This window comes from Toxorhynchites rutilus, chromosome 1 (assembly GCF_029784135.1).
Source record: "Toxorhynchites rutilus septentrionalis strain SRP chromosome 1, ASM2978413v1, whole genome shotgun sequence".
NCBI classification, from domain to species: Eukaryota; Metazoa; Arthropoda; class Insecta; order Diptera; family Culicidae; genus Toxorhynchites; species Toxorhynchites rutilus.
The window spans coordinates 198,181,681-198,195,023 of NC_073744.1; the positions used below are offsets into that span (position 1 = coordinate 198,181,681).

A 13,343-nucleotide genomic window follows, 5' to 3' on the forward strand; every position below is an offset into this window, starting at 1 on the left:
CCCTTCTTACGATCTGATTGATACAGAGAGCTCTGAGAGCTCACCGGAATGAATGTTGTAAGGCCTTCGGTAAACTGAAAGTCAGAGCAGAGGCAAACAAAGATCTAATTTACATCTGGTAAGTAAAGTATACCGCCTCTAATTTGCGTACTATTTCTGTTTCAAGGTAAGTCCACAGAACCCCGTTAACCGACTGAACAAACTTTCCTCTAGTAAAGGCCGGCTCTCGGCTCACTCTCTCTCTCTCTCTCTCTCTCTCTCTCTTCGCTGAGCTTCCATATCAATGAAGACACTCCGATGACTGACTCTAGCTTTCTCGTACCCTCGCTTCATTCATGAGCGAACCGCGAGCGCGTACGGATCACTCGTTACGGTTACTCCTCGTCAACGTGCATTCACTACATTTGCAACCGTATTAGTGTGTTGTGGCTTAGGCAGTGCAAGTTCTTTTGTTATTAATCATGCGACTTTATGCGATCGAACGGGTTTTCTGGGCATATCGCGCGGTGCCACACCCGCAATCACTGCATTAGGTGATTTCTAGTCTGTGGGACACTTAGTTCGGTGCTTCCTCATTGATTGACTGTGTAGCGTTACGTGAGTCAAATTTTGATGTCCAATCATTTTTTTTTCGATTGAAACGAAACACACATACATGCAGGTCGTCACGCAAAGTGCAGTTTGGAAGAGCAGTGTATGAAAGAGAAAGAAAGAAAGCAACAAGTCGAACTGTGATCGGAGTGGTGTTAGTGCATGCTGAGAGGGGGATTGTTTTTGAAAGTTTTGCAACTCTGCAGCGAGGTGTGTTGGTGCTGAAAGAGAAAGAGAGAAAGAGCACTGGTTCAAAACAAAACAGTGCTGCTTCAATAGTTTGTGACGGAACGCGGAAACTGATCCGTCGAGAATGGTAACAGCGGACTGATCGAGATCGTAATTACGTATACACACCGCAACAGTGAGAGGTTAGTATTCACTTCTCGAATGGCGGAACCATGTTTGATCGGTCGCTATTTTCGCGAACGAGACTCGTGTTTGACTTGTACATAACAAACCGCTCATTTGCATTGCCATGAATTACCCAAGTGAGGGACACAAACAGAAACTCACTAATGGAGGTTGTTTTCTTTGAGCGGTTACAAGAAGGTAAACTAGTCAAGGATGCAAATGATGTGTTTTCTCCGCTGGATTCCAGTAGATGGATGAATCACCATTATTTTTAACTTTTGAAACTTTTGTCATCATTCATTTTGCCAATCCATTCGGAGTCCAGGAAAGATGATACTTCCTAAATGAAGTTGCATTGTTCCGACGGACAACATACATAAAATGCATCCAAAGCCATGCAGACTGAGACGTGACTTAATGCCAATCTAGCATAAACTCGTCAAGCAGTACTTAATTGTGGAGGAAAGTGACTCACTCACGACGCTACATTGCTTCTATTTTCGCTCCTAACTACCGGTTCGCTCCTATAGCGATTACTCAGCGATGTTTAAGTTGAAACTGGTGCCCCACAGAAATGCTCACAGAGAAATAAACGGTCAATATAGTTCCGACCCAGCGAAAATCTCCACTGTTTATAACGGGGGCCCTAAAAAAAGGGTTTCGTTGGAAAGTGTTGCCCACACAGAATTGCTACCAATATTCCTACGAACCATCGATCCATCGCGTCTCTACTGATTACATGCCCTACTAGATAAGATATGGGGCAGCAGCGTCACGTAGAGAAATTGGTACTGCCACCTTCGCAAAACGCGCCGAGCTCGTTGCGCATTGTAGCTAATTTGGTCCGTCAAAGTGATCCAATTGATAAGGCATGTGTGCATGCTTGGAATGTGTGGTTTCACCACGCTTGTGTCCCCGGGATGGTGGGTCGTGACTTTACCAGTTCAGGCGGTAATTGACATTACGCGAGCGCAAGCGCTTGCACTCACTGAGATATGATTTGATAAAACAAGCTGTAAGCAGCAACAAGTAGTGACTCATACCCCCGCTCTCCCTGTCTCTCTCTTGACCGGAGTTGGGCCCTGTTGCGTAGATAACGGTAAGAACTTTCGCTTCCGACGCTTGTGCGCTGGTGCCGGCAGTCAAGTACTGGTAGACGAGGGATTATTGAACGATAGCGTCTAGTTGACCTTCGCGAACTTTATTCTGCACGGATCTGATTCAAATTTACTACACAATCCGGACAGGCATCAAGCTCAGCATTAACTGAACACATTGATTTAAAAAAATGAGATTTGTTTTTCCTAGATGTCGAAAGATCGTACCCTTACTGAGACTCGCATCTAAACTAAAAGTACCGGTCTGAATCATATTTCGGACACTTTGTTCTAATATCTTGAAATGCTTAATGCACTGATAATGTAACGATAAAATTAATATCACAATGGCTTCTTTAGAGTGATCCATTGGTTTCACTATCATTTCATATGAGAACTACATTTCAATTATAACATAATCGGCGAAACTCTGACAACACTACACTACCTACCTGTAGAACCTGCGAAAAAGTTGTTTGAAATGACGAAGCGCCAAAAAACATGAGGAAAAGAAAAGGAAAACTGAGTTGAAACGGGAAGAAAAAGAAGTCCAAACATTAGCTAAGCTGAGAAAGCAGGAAGAACGGATGGAGCAGAAAGAAAACACAAGCGAACTCGTGACAAATCGGAGCGGGAAACACCAAGAGCCCACCCGAGTACTAGACTTGTTAGTGGTACCAAATCCGTAGAGAAACAGACACGGGCCGTTGAGACTGTGGCAAAACCACCGGAGAAATTCTGGATTTACCTGTCCAGGATTGCCCGCCATGTCACCGAGGATGATGTCTCTGAGCTAGTGGAATCCTGTCTACAAACCGAACAATCCGTGGATGTTCGAAAACTCGTGCGAAAAGATGCTGATCTGAATCAATATGTATTTATTTCATTCAAAATCGGAGTAGATTTGCAGCTGAAGGAAACGGCTTTGGATCCATCAATCTGGCCTAAAGGAATATACTTCAGGGAATTCGAGTCGCAGGAAACCAACAAGGATTTTTGGGTACCAGCGAAACATCCGCGGATTGGCGAAGGAACCCCAGTAACAGCTTCAACGCAATGAGTCATGCTTCGAGCCGTTCGTCCTGTCCACAATTTCATCTAGTAACGGAACGCACATCTAACGTCTTTATGGAAGCCCCCAAACCACCTGACACAGTCGAGCATCCCAACTTTTTCACTTGTGCCGATTTTAGCAACCACCGCAGCCGTTCCGTTCCTGTGTTCGGAGTTGGTGAGGGGGTCATACAATGTGCTGATTCAGGCTAGTACGAATGTTATATCGCTTCTTCGCTTCATGAATTCCGTCCCGTTTCCAGCGATCCCGTACATTATAAGGATAGTACAGTTCTTCTATCATACTCAGCTGGATTGTTAAGTGAACCGGAATGCACTGATGAAAGCTCCATGGGAAACCCTAGTCCACTAGACACAGTCGTGCTTTTTGATCTATCCTGTCGGCGGAGTCGTTCCGGTCCTGCTGTCGATGTGCGGCCAGGGGTTTCCCACCCACCTGCTCAAGGCAAGTACCAAAAAGTTACCGATCTCGATCCTGCTGATGAATCCTCGCCTTCTAGCGTACGTCGGTGTAGAAAAATGTGTGTTTATTACCAGAATGTTGGTGGTATTAACACCTGCATCAACGATTATTTGCTCGCTTGTTCTGATGATTACTACGACATCATCGCTTTGACGGAAACTTGGCTCGATGACCGCACTCTGTCCAATCAAGTTTGTGGGCAAAACTACGAAGTCTTCCGAACGGACCGAGATCAGTTCAACAGTATTAAGTCATCTGGAGGTGGCGTTCTGATAGCTGTCCATCGACGTTTGAAAGCCCAGCTGATTGCTGAAATCGCATGGTCGTGTGTCGAACAAGTTTGGGTTTCGATAAAACTAGCAGCGAGAGTTCTGTATATTTGCGTTGTGTATTTTCCTCCCGATCGCATTCGAGATACCGCATTGATCGACGTTCATGTACAATCGCTGTCAACAATAGCTGCACGTGCGCTTCCAGCAGATGAAATTATCATCTTTGGTGACTTTAACCTCCCAGATCTGAAGTGGCGAATAGGGTCTGGAAGATTTCTGTCCGCTGATCCGGCCAAATCGACATTTCATGCGGGTACGAACGCTTTATTAGACGGCTATAGCTCCAACTTGCTTCAACAAATCAATTCCGTTAGTAATGAGAACGGCCGCATACTCGACCTTTGCTTTGCGAGTGAAACTGACGAAGCTCCAACACTATCGGTAGCACCAGCGCCTCTTGTGCAATTAGTACCTCATCACCCTCCACTATGTTTAGCACTGGAAGTCTCTGCGAATAGTTTCAGCGCCGTTCCTATCGCCGTCTACTACGATTTTGAAAATGCTGACATCAGTAGCATAATTAATGTGCTCTTGAATATTGACTGGAACGCAATTTTGGACAAGGACGACGTGGACGGTGCTGTTCAAACCTTCACGAACATCATGAGCTACCTAATTGACAGGCATGTTCCTAAGAAAAATAGACATTCATCTACTCACCAACCGTGGCAAACCATCGAAATTCGACGACTCAAAACTGCCAAGAGGGCTGCACTCAGGAGATATTCAAAGAACCGTCTCCCAATCTTCAAGCAACACTATTTACGACTGAACCATCAGTACCAAAGAACGTGCAAACGATGCCATGCAATATATCTACGTGGGGTTCAAAGAAAGTTTAGAAGAGATCCAAAATCATTTTGGAAATACGTCGATGAGCAACGTAAAGAGTCGGGACTTCCATTATCTATGTTCCTTAACGGACAAAGCGCGTCTGATGTTCAAGGGATTTGCAATCTTTTCTCAGCGAAGTTTTCAAGCATTTTCTCAAATGAGAGCCTTTCTCAAGAGCAACTCTCAATGGCCACACGAAGCGTTCCACTTCAGAACAACTCTTTTTTCCGCATCGATGTCGACGATTCAATGCTACAATCAGCGTTCAACAAATTGAAATCCTCGAAATCTGTTGGACCGGATGGAATCCCATCATTGATTTTAAAAAAATGTGCTGTTGGATTGATGTCTCCAATGCGGATTTTGTTCAGCTTGTCCTTGTCAACGGGTATCTTTCCGTCGCTTTGGAAGAGAGCATACATTTTTCCGATCCTCAAAAAGGGGACAAAATGAACGTTGATAACTATCGAGGAATCTCTGCCCTGAGCGCGGTTTCTAAACTTTTTGAACTCGTAGTTATGGGACCGATATTTTCCCATTGCAAGCAATACATTTCCATCGATCAACATGGATTCATGCCGAAGCGTTCTACCACAACAAATCTTCTCTCTTTCACAACGTACATATTCGATGGAATGTCCAATGGTGTGAACCAAACGGATGTTATCTACACCGACCTGTCAGCCGCCTTCGACAAAATCAACCACGATATTGCAGTGCACAAGTTAGACAAGCTTGGTTTCAGCGGAAATCTCCTGCATTGGTTGAAATCCTATTTGGCCGAATGCTCTCTCACGGTGAAAATTGGCGATGGCCTCTCTGTTGAATTTTCGACTACATCAGGAATACCTCAGGGAAGTCATCTCGGTCCCTTGATTTTTTTGATCTACTTCAATGATGTAAATCTAGTCTTGGAGGGCCCTCGGCTTTCCTCCGCAGACGATTTGAAGCTGTTTTGCCACGTGAAGTCTGAGGTTGACGCATTATTTCTCCAACGGCAATTGGAAATTTTCCAGATATGGTGTGTGAACAATCGTATGACACTGAATCCGAATAAATGCTCAACGATCACTTTCTCAAGAAGAGAAGATCCAATTCATTTCGACTATCATCTAGATGGTGTTCCACTAGACAAAGTCGAATGTGTGAAGGATCTGGGTGTTTATTTGGACACCAAACTCAACTTCAAAGCACATGTCAACTACGTCGTAGGTAAAGCCTCCCGCAGCCTTGGGTTGATTATGCGTCACCGATGTCTATTGCTTGAAATCTCTATTCAGTGCTTTAGTTCGCTCTACGCTGGAATATTGCTCATCGATTTGGAATCCATTCTACCTGAATGGAGTCAACAGGATTGAAGCCGTGCAGAAACGGTTTATTCGGTTCGCTTTACGGCATCTACCGTGGAACAACCCTCATCAGCTTCCAAGTTACGAGAGCCGATGCCAACTAATAAGTCTAGAAACGCTACATGTACGGAGAGATCTAAACCGCGCCTTATTGATGTATGACGTCTTGATGGCTAGGACTGAATGCCCAGCGATCCTCGAAAACATCAATTTTAACATTCAATCTCGAACTCTACGAAACTACGTCTTCCTTCGAGTACCTTTCCGTCGTACTAGCTATGGATGCAACTCAGCCATTCAAGGCCTGCAGCGGCTGTTCAACAAAGTAGCTTCGGGTTTCGACTACCATATTTCACGAAGTGCGGTTCGGCGAAATTTCATTGTTATGATAAGAAATTTTCATTAATATCATTAGGACAGAAAGTGTCTGTTGATTTACCAAATAAATAAATAAATACAATGACCAAACTATCTAACAAAAATAAGGAATCAAGATTCATGCTCTGATGCCTTCAATTATTTTATTATTGTTGTTCAACAACAAATAACCTGAATTCAAATATATAATTATCATTGAAGCAATATGAGCCTCACGGTATTTTAAACCATGAAGCTACAAAGAAACATCAATAAATGACAAGCATTTTAGGGAAAATAGAAAATATCATAAAAGAGGTTGTTGAAAATTATTTCAAGCCAATTAGAAAAACAATTGGTTAAAGTTCTATTACAATTCAACCAGCCATCAATGGTTGTAGACAATTCCTAAGACAATTACGTGTGCATGAAAGGTTGCAGCACACTTTTAGACAGGCCAAGTCGTTGTTATTTTCGGAAGTTTGATCATACAAAAATCTAAATTGTGCTTAAAACCACAAGAAACGGTTATGCAAACAGAGTGTCCGAATTTTGAATTCAATCTGTCCAAAATTTGATTTCTTTTATAAACAGTGTCCGAAGTTTGATTCTGATTTGCTTCATTTGAAAATCATTTTATTCGATGATTTTTTTTTTATGTTTTCAATCGAATAGGTACCAAAGCAAAAAGCTTAAAAGCATATTGAACTAATTTATTAAAAACTAGCTGACCCGGCAAACTTCGTCCCGCCCAAAATTTATTTTTCGTTCTCACATCCACGATTTCTTACTAAGCGCTGTTCATGGATCCAATCGCAGAATTATTCATTGATTGATATTCTAATCTACCCTTTAAAATTACCTTTTACTATAAAATTCCTAGTACTTCTACCAAAACTCGACATTATAATATTGGGTTGGGGAAAAAGAAGTCGTATTTCTGATCGAAATTTGACGCTTTATTTAACATACTTAAAATTATCTAATTTATGTCAAATATGCGCCGTTTTGTCCGCAAACTTGTTGCCATTTAGAAAGCAACTTCATTATCCCCCCCTTATAAAACCCCCCCTCCTTGTTTGCAAAAAACTCAGACAGCCAGTTTTCGCAAGCCTCTTTTGAGGCCAACTTGGCATCACCAAGAGCGTTTTGCATGGACCGGAAGAGATGATAATCACTTGGAGCCAGGTCCGGACTATACGGTGGGTGCAATAGGACATCCCATCCGAGCTCCCGTAGCTTCTGGCGGGTCATCAAAGATGTGTGAGGCCGTGCGTTGTCCTGGTGGAAAACAACACTATTCCTATTGATCATTTCTGGCCGCTTCTGGTCAATCGCCTGCTTCAAACGGTCAAGCTGCTCAAAGTGGATGATTCTTTTCCAATCCCATCAAACACACAGCAAAACCTTCCTGGCCGTCAATCCGGGCTTGGCGATGGTTTGGGCCGGCTCACCGCGCTTCGACCACGACTCTTTTCGCTTTAGGTCGTCGTACGTGATCCACTTGTCATCACCAGTCACCATCCTCTTCAAAAATGGGACGAGTTAGTTCCGTTTCAGCAGTGCATCGCAGGCGTTGAATCCAATAACGATTGGCCTACCAGTACGGGGTGTATCTTCGACAGCCACAAGAAGTTCTTCGAAATTATCAACTACCAAGAGATTCGTATTCTTACAGCGAATGAGATGTCTGTATGATAATTCTATAAATCGAAGAGGCGGAGGAAGTACTCCAGCCAGAACCTGAAGACTCATCGTATGAGTCGATTACTTGCAACCCAAAGCAATACGCAAGCTACGATATTGTATTCGCTCCATCTTTAGAATATAAGTATTAGCTTTTGCGGGTTTGTGCTTTTTAGAAAAAAAAATTGTAATGGGTTGTATCTAGGACACGACCGCAGTTTTCGACGTAGAACTACGGAATTATATTATTCAATCCACTTGTTGGTCACTTCGGATATTATTTTAGAAGTAGAGTCGAAAGCTATCAGCACTTGTCGTTCATTTGGTTCAACTCGCATCAGAGTTTCTCCTTCCCACTCAGATATCGATCACAAACTATGAACCCTTTCGCTCCTATATTCCGCTTGAGATGTGATCGAACCCCACAAAATGCAACAATAAGGTTACCCTGCTGGAATTTGAAAGCATACTTTCATGAAATATACGTTTATCTAAATAAATGCAGTGTATATCTATATTCCAAAATTCTGGATACTATTCCATATCCGCATTAGCCAAAAAAATTCTCGTATGCTGCTCTTCTTTGTTGTAGCACACCTCGATACAGAGGGCTTCCTTTCCTTGTATCGAGCTGTGTGTGTATGTGTGTGAAATCAGCATTAGGCATGAATGATATCCGTTAGTTGTGTTATGCTAGCTCACTTGCATCTGTGTTTTTATTCTATTTTATTTTTGGTTTCCGCCTCTAGCCCTGAGAAGGGCCCCTTATGGAAAGAAACTCTATTTCTTACTCCTATGTCACCCGACAAGAAAACAATCCTCTCCCGCTCGACGCTCTGCGGCAACCATGTTGCTTCGATGACCACCAAACGAGAAGTGGTGTGGCTTCAAATCGCGGATGGCTTATTTAAACCAAATATTTTGAAAACGGGCAGAAATGAATGTATCAGTTGCTCGTTATTGACAGCTCTGTTCGGGAATGCACACATATCGGTAGAACAAATGTATGGAAAAATGAGAATGCTTCCATTTTTCATTAATGTAAACTGTTTAGGCATTAGTGGATTGTACTGTATAGTATATCAAACGAATCTTAGAGAATTTCCGATTCCATTGGTGTGCAAAGTATCAGAATTTGTCCGCTGTGAAAATAGTTGTTAACGTTAACTTTATTTCACAAAAACGTGACCTGTTTTCTGATTTGGCACCCGTCCTGAAAGACGTAGTTCTACGTCAAAAGACGGGTGGGTAATGTCGGGGACATAACCGGAGAGACGTAGGACTACACAAAAGGGGGTGTCCATTATTCGAATATCATGGAACACAGATCCCAGAATGATCAACTTTTCATGTACAAAATTACAGAAAAAAAAATCAGAGGATAAAATAAAACCTCAGCACTCAGCAAACACTCAAACGTTTAGATTCAAATACGAAAAAGTCACAGGAGGGTTGTGTCCGAGACACGACCGTATAGTTGACGTAGGATTCCGTTAAGCTATCTGTTGATTTTGGATATGTTTGAAGAATTACACCGTTAAACTCTTTGATAATGATTTGGTGGCCCTGAAAAGCGCCGTTTTGTTTGGTTGTTGGGTATTGTTTGTTCACTATACCAGTGTTTACATGAAGGATGGTAAACAGTCGTTGGAAGGTGTATATCAAATAAAAGATACCGAAGTGGAACGAGCTATGATGAAAACCACCCTCTGTGATCTTAGACGGGATGCCTCCTGTGTTATGTATGGACGAAATAAAGAAAAAAAACGTGAAAAGAAATTTCACGAAGCAACCAACATTAAAGTTCCAAATTTAAATTTTATTTGCTAGAATTAATCGTATCACTCACCTTACTTGCAATATAATAATGCCCTCGACATGTATATATTTGCAATGCCGATTTCCCCTGGGCATCTCGATTTTGATGTCTCTGCTAGGGAACACTTTTCGGTGGGAACAAAAGCTCCCCCTACTTTCATGTATTTGCAATGTCGATTTACCCCAGGCAGCTTGGTTTTGATGTCTCTGTTAGAGTACCGCCGCATGTGTCGTCAATTTCGACCAATCAGAAGTGGGTATTTCCGTTAGGATAGGGGTTGAGATTTTTTAATTGTTCGATAGTTAGTTTCATGTCGTATATTATTTTCTTCAATATAAAAAATTGTTATGGAGTGCAGAAATCGGTTGACGCCAAAATTTCAATCCACCAAGAAATGACTGAGCAATAAGCGTTTGAAATTGGACAATTTTCACGATGTGCTCGATTTTCGATTTTCAATTAGTACTCCAATATGTTCCCGAAAGACGTAATCCTACGTCAAAACAGTACGTTTTCCAATAAGAATTATGTGAATTACGTTGGTAATGGGTTTATTTTTCTATCGCCGCATGAATCATGAATTGTTAATTTATTGGATCAAACTGAAAAACGATTTCATTAAAATATATATTATTTAGCACTTCGATGTTTATTTAAAATTATATTTGACGTAACTTTTATCGATGTTTAGTCAATGAATATTCGCTCGATTAATCGAATACTTATAGACATTTCCTCGAATGAATCGGATATTGCAATATGCCCCTACGGAAATTTTAGACATTTCTAGACGTGATATGATGGTTCCCTGTTAGTTGTTAGTAGAAAATGTAAAAATAATCTATTTTTGATCATAGTTTTATATAGTTTTTGTGGTAAGTGGAAAACAGTAAAATAAACTCTTTTGTTTCAAAACAAATTGATAGTCCTGAGAAGGACTGGAATGGTTTAATGGGTTGTACGGAATCTGCTGCGTCGGATGTAGCAGTTTAGTTTTGAGAGCGGTAGGTTTTACGGATTCGCTGATGCTTTCCTTGACTTTGGCGCCATCGGCTTCTGTGCCATGACGAGCTAAACGACGGATAGCGGGTGTGATACGATGCGATGCAATGCACTTCGCTCCTCTGCCTCCTTTGCCGCATCCAATTGTTGATGTGAAGAGGAGCGCACCAGCAATGCACACTAGATTTAATTCGACGCTCTCCGCTGCTTCCTCTTCTTTGCTCCCTTTGCCGCACCGCATCCATCGTTGGTTGCCGATGGCTTCCTCTCCGTTGCCGCATCGTATGGTGTTGGTTGATTTGTAGAGCACTGCACACTAGAAGCCCAGATGTTTGCCGATCTGAGCGTTGAACGAGAATGAGAAATCAAAAAATGCTACCGTCCTTTTATATCAGTTGGTATGTGAGAAATAGGCGCCCCCACTCGCTCGCCATGCAAATATTTGACTTATCGAGGAACGAAAGAAGCGAAGTAGGCGAAAAAGAAATGACGTCAATTTCGACCAATCATACCGTTTGGATAAGGGTTGAGATTTTTCAACTGTTCGATAGTTAATTACATGATATATATTATTTTATTCAAGGTGAACAATTGTTATAGAGTGCCGCAATGTTTTGATGTAAAAATCTCATCCATCCGTCATGAAATGACTGAGCAATAAGCGTTTGAAATTGGACATTTTTCACGATGCGATCGATATTCGTTTTTCAATTTGTACCCCAATATGTTCCCGAAAGACGTAATCCTACGTCAAAAATCAAAATTTGTCGTGCAAATGTTGCAGGGGTTATTGTTCAGCCGGCAACGAACACACACTTGACGGCAAGCATATCTTAATAGGAATTTACCGTCTGGTATCGTGATATAATTGGGCTTTGCACTCCTCATCAATAACTGTGTTCTACTAGTCAAGTCCTTCATTTGATACCCACATATAATATGTAATCCGCCATTTTGTGGTGGCGACCATTTTGGATTTGCATTGTTCATAAACAACTGTGATCTACTAGTCAATTCCTTTCATTTGATACCCATATTGATGGGGCTTTGAGAAAATATGTAATCCATCATTTTGTAGCGGTCGCCATCTTGAATTTTCAATATCATGAAATATGCAGTTTTATAATGACTGCAGAGATAAAGGTGTGTTCCAAATTTCAGATCAACCGGTCAACAGGAAAGGGGTCAAATTTCAATTAATGTGGTACAGCGCCATAGACAAACATGTTACATACAAACATACAAATATGTCACAGCTGAATAAAACCGTTTAAAAACTCCAGCATTCTATCAAATCGAGCGCTATTAGCCACTCATTCACCCGACGCGACGCTTCCACCGCTTTTAACACACTTCGATAGGCTCTCCTGCTCCACATCCCATTGAAACTCCTGTCTCTCACTCTTGCGGTATCGCCCCGCATACATCCCCGGCAAATGCAGCAATCTGTTATGCTGAAAATCAATTTCAAGATAGCGTCTTTCCTGCTTGGCGTCCGATGATAGAATAAGACCAAGCCCCGCCAACGCTCACTTTGTATAGCCATATAGTTAACGTTGTATCGACCGCCTATATTTATTTATAATCTCTTTTTTGTCTCCCTCTTTCGCTTTGTCCATACCGTTCGCCCGTACCCGTGGTTCCTTGTAATGAATAGCTGTTTGCTGCGGGAGCGCAAACAAAATGTATGGGAAAGTAGGGAATTCTTTCTTCCAATTTTTCATCAATTCGAACTTTATATGAGCTGGAAATCCGTAATGTGTAGCATATAAACGATTGCTGAGGATATTTCCTATCAACGTGTGTATTTGGAACCAAAATCCATTCATTAATTGAGGAGGTATTAGCGTTCAAAAACTGAACACTTTTTCACACCGAAATATTGAAATGGGCCCCTATATTGAAAGGTTAGACGTAGTCCTACGTCAAAAACCACCATTTCTGTTTTCTCCGTAGAGAATTCGATAGCTTGATAGCCTATGTGGACAAATTGTCCAAAATATCCTGGAATGGTCTTTGCAGATCGGCGGAGGAGGATCCCCTAATGGAAACCACTCCATCATCTGCAAGTTGTCGTAGCGTGCAATGTCCCGAAAGACAGTTGTCGATATCATTAACCTAAAAGTTGTATAATAGAGGGGCTCATACGTGAACCTTGTGGAAGGCCCATATAGCTTATTCGAGAGACTGCCAAATTTCCATGAGCAAAACTCATGTGTTTTTCTGACAGCAAATTAAAGCAAATTGATAGTCTAGGTGTCTTTTTATAATAAAATTTGTCTTTGAGGCAGAAATTATGCAAAATGAATTTGTCTGGCATCTTTGAAAAAATAAGATTGAGTCGGGAAAGGCGGACACTAACTGAAAATTCAAGTTCATGTACTC

General features: G+C 41.8%; 1 protein-coding gene across 4 annotated transcripts in view; it reads left to right on the forward strand.

Annotated features, from left to right (window-relative positions):
• Window positions 1–341: 341 nt before the first annotated feature.
• The window catches only part of LOC129764915 (uncharacterized), a 53,305-nt gene continuing 40,303 nt past the window's right edge, over window positions 342–13,343 (forward strand). For 2 of the 4 annotated variants that reach the window (XM_055764580.1, XM_055764565.1), the window contains exon 1: window positions 342–962. The gene's annotated coding sequence lies outside the window, so the exon portion shown is untranslated. Of the gene's footprint in view, window positions 963–3,413; window positions 3,562–13,343 lie in introns of those variants that run through there. The other 2 variants (XM_055764588.1, XM_055764574.1) reach the window with 2 other exon arrangements.